Genomic DNA, 4,767 nt, shown 5'->3' on the forward strand with positions numbered 1-4,767 from the left:
CAATAATTTGTTTGTCCCATGAAAATCTGTCATTTTCCTGGCTACTTTTATTTAGTGATTTATAACCAAAATAGATAGTGCCAGGAATCAATATCTTATGTTAATAGATTGATTAGATACCCTCCTATCTGAACATGTCTTGTTGCGTGAATAAGGAACCAATTTTCTGGCTCAAAATCTATTTCAAAAAATTCTTCAAGTTGAGTACGTTTTTATGCTGTCATTTTCCTGGCTTCTTGAAATCATTAATAACAAAAGCTACATAGATATATCTGAGTTATTTTAAGAAATGCTGTTGTTTTCTGCAGAATATAAACGTCTTCGGCCAAAATATTAAATTAAAGTAAAGCTATATGCTATAAAATGGCGAATTTGTCATTATCCTGGCTGTCATTTTCCTGACTTACGAATGCCAGGACATTGAAGTGTTACCAGAAATTCTTTTTAACTGCTAATACTGTAAAGAGGGAAAGCAAATATTAACCTAATGCCAAGTTTATGTAAGATTGTAATCAAAGTTATTTATTTATTTAATGATTGATTATTATACACAATTTTATTCTGTACATATCAGCAACAAAAAGTTTTTTGTTTCCTTCTACAGTGAAAAAAAGAATTAATTTAAGCAATTTATGGTCAATCTAACACAAAGGCTTAAGTTGAGTTGCTTACTATTAACTTAAAGTGACTGTTTTTTAAACTTCTAAGGTAATATGTCATTTTCCTGGCATTCAAGATTTGGTGAATTTCTATTTTATTTTTTTTTCTCGTGCAAATGTCAATAAGCTACACTGTTGTCTATAAGATAGTTAATAAGTGTAGCTAAAGAAGTATACAAAAAAAATTTAGATTATTTTGAAGACTTTAAATTTGAAGAAATTTTATGGTCCGAATTGTCATGTTTCGTGAGAATCACCCATATATTGTTAAGCTACGACTCTTATGGATTAAAAAGAGATGTCTCTTTTTAACCGTTTGCTTCTCTGAACTACCTTGACTTCCTGCTTGCTTCTGTGCTACGAGGGTTGCTATTTTTATTTCTGGCCTAATAATGAAAAAACAAATATGTAGGATCGAAATTAGTTTTATTGTTTTTCAAAATATTCTCCATGATGATCAATACACTTTTGCATGCGTTTGAACCAATTTTCAAAGCACTTTTTCCAGTCCGATTGAGGTAACTCCAAAACATGCGTTTTGAATGCATCAACCGCTTCTTTGGGGGTCGAAAATCGTTGTTCACGTAATTTATTTTTGATGTGTGGGAATAAGAGGAAGTCATTGGGTGCCAAATCAGGGCTGTACGGAGGATGACCCATCATTTCGATCTTTCGCTTCGTCAGAAATGCCTTTGTTTGAGTCGATGTGTGAGAGCTCGCATTGTAATGATGAAGAATGATTCGCCTGTTTTTCTGTTTTTTTCGAATTTCTCCGATGACTTCTGGCAAACAAATGATCGTGTACCATTCAGAATTGACCGTCCAGCGTTGCTCTAACGCCACTGTTGCCACATGACCGTTAATGCCGAAGTTACAGGCAATCATTTGTTTCGATGTGCTTCTTCCTCGAACAACTTTTGTTGGTTTTGCCTCGTCTTGGAAGACCCATACAGTTGTTTGCTGTTTTGTTTCCGGCTCATATGCATAGATCCATGATTCGTCACCTGTGTGAATGTTATACACAGCCTTTGATGTACCTTGAACGTATTTTTCCAACATTTCCTTGCACCAATCAACACGAACTTTTTTTGAGCGTTTGTCAGATTATGCGGGATCCAACGCGAACAAATTTTTTTTACGCTCAAATGTTCATGCAATATTTTATTGATGATAGTCATACTAATGTCCAAAGACGCCTCTATCTCACGGTATGTCACATGACGATCTTGCTTTATCAGTTCAAGCACAGCATCGATTTTTTCTGGCACACCGATCTTTTCTTGGACGACCTGCACGGGATTCGTCCTGGATCGAACATCGACCACGATCAAATTCATTATACCAATTTTTTACAGTGCTGTAGGATGGCGCTTTATCGCTGAATAAAGAATTAAGTTCATCGAAGCTCTCTTGTCTTGACAATCCACGTCGAAAGTTATGAAAAGTAATGGCACGAAAATGTTCACGATTCAATTCCATTTTTTGAAAGAGAAGAACTTTTCAATTTACTGTCAACAACACAAATGAAGCTATAATAGTAAATCGTCTGCTGAATTTATGTTTAAAGATATCAAACTTTCGATTAAAATCGTCTGCGGTCGCCTAGCAACACTTACTGTTGCCAAGGCCAGAAATATAAATAGCAACCCTCGTATGTGTAATTTTTTGTTGTAAATTTTTTGTTGAATTTATGCTTTTTTTTATTTGTTTTTTTTTCTCTTCTCGTTATTTATTTGTAAGTGACTAGGTATCTATATGTAAAAAATTGAATTCTAATGAAGTCATATGTCATCATAACATGAATAACACTATTTACTTTCATAAAATTAGCTAAGTTTTCGATTGTTAGATGCAAAAAAAACATATTTTAAAGAGCTTAAAAATAACAGCAAATTTCTAAAATTTTTTTGCTTCAAGTTATTCTGTTTTCTTAAATTAAATACCTTTAGTTTGATATTCCAACAAATAATTAAGGTATGAAAAGTAGTACAAATTAAATACATAAAAAATCATCTAATGTCGTGCAGAACCCCTCACAAGCCATCAACTTTGAAATTGAGCTTATTTGAAGTAACAAATAAAAAATAATAAAATGTTGAAGAACTTGGGAAAAAAACTCTTTTTCTGAATAAATAGACCTATAAACTAGCAAGCATAAATGCAGTGCTACCAGTTTAAAAAATATTTGAGTTAAAACCAGAAATTATGGGAGAATAAAATTATGCCCTATGATATGATTGTACTGCAAGCATTTTTTCTTTTGAATTTAACCATTTTCCTCTTATACATTGCTTGAAATAATAAGCCTGATTAGAACACCAAGTAACTATAACGCAGAGTATCATTATCATTTATTCATTATTGCCATTATATCATTTGAAACAAATCATTTAATCGTCATTTAAAGCAAATCATTTAACCATCATTTGAATCAATTACTAGATCAAAACATTGAATTCCAATTGAATCAACCTAAATCAGTCAATGCATTAAATCAAGCATTGAATATAAGAATGCACCTGTTAGAATAAGCATTTATCTCAACAAATACAGTCCTTATTTCCACAAACGAATTTATAAATTAGGAAAACAAGCGTTTTCTTCTTCGTCTGCCAGATTCCATCCATCGATGATAGAACATTGATACTGGGTTAAATAGAAATTGGAAGAAGTGGAATGCTTATTAATTAAGAAGTGGGATTATTTTATATGGTGATTTTCTTTCAATAAAAGATTAAACTAGATCAAAGCATTGAATCCCAATTGAATCAACCAAATTTCAGTCAATGCATTAAATCAAGCATTGAGTATAAGAATGCACTTGTTATGGTAGAATAAACTTTTATCTTAACAACTATAACAAATACAGTCCTTCATTTCCACAAAAGAATTTATAAATTAGGAAAACAGGCGTTTTTTTTCTTCGTCTGCCAGATTCCATCCATCTATGATAGAGCATTGATACTGGGTTGAATGGACATTGAAATAAGTGGAATGCTTATTAATTAAGAAGTGGGATAATTTTATATGGTGATATTTACTTTCAATAAAAGATTAATCTATGTTAAAGCATTGAATCCCAATTGAATCAACCAAATTCAGTCAATGCATTGAATATAAAAATACGCTTGTTATGGTAGAATAAGCTTTTATCTTAGCAACTATAACAAATACAGCCCTTCATTTCCACAAAAGAATTTATAAATTAGGAAAACAGGCGTTTTTTTTTCTTCGTCTGCCAGATTCCATCCATCTATGATAGAACATTGATACTGGATTGAATGGACATTGAAATAAGTGGAATGCTTATTAATTAAGAAGTGGGATAATTTTGTATGGTGATATTTACTTTCAATAAAAGATTAATCTATATTAAAGCATTGAATCCCAATTGAATCAACCAAATTCAGTCAATGCATTGAATATAAGAATAAGCTTGTTATGGTAGAATAAGCATTTATCTTAACAACTATAACAAATACAGCCCTTCATTTCCACAAAAAAATTTATAAATTTGGAAAACAGGCGTTTTTTTTTTCTTCGTCTGCCAGATTCCATCCATCTATGATAGAGCATTGATACTGGATAGAATGGACATTGAAATAAGTGGAATGCTTATTAATTAAGAAGTGGGATAATTTTATATGGTGATATTTACTTTCAATAAAAGATTAATCTATATTAAAGCATTGAATCCCAATTGAATCAACCAAATTCAGTCAATACNTAGAAAAAGAAACTTATACCTACTTCTAAAAAATAAAGAAATTATTTCATATAAAATATTATATTCTATTATATTTGAACCAATATATTGTTATTTCAAATTTTATTCGAAAAGTCGAACTAGTAAATATCAGTCAAATATGAAATCTCCGCTTTAAACGCGAATACTAATCTAAATGTTTTTACCCGACCACCTGGAATGATACAACCGGGAACGCTTTAATCGAAACATCACCAAATGAACATTGATAATTAAGTTTTTTTTCCTAATCTGTTTTTATTAACATTGCCCGTATTCCATACATGTTTTACTAAATCTACCCTAAACCTACCTTTAGTTGAAAAAGAAACTTATATCTACTTCTAAAAAAATAAAATAATA

Source organism: Parasteatoda tepidariorum, chromosome 4, assembly GCF_043381705.1.
Source record: "Parasteatoda tepidariorum isolate YZ-2023 chromosome 4, CAS_Ptep_4.0, whole genome shotgun sequence".
In the NCBI taxonomy this organism is placed as follows: domain Eukaryota; kingdom Metazoa; phylum Arthropoda; class Arachnida; order Araneae; family Theridiidae; genus Parasteatoda; species Parasteatoda tepidariorum.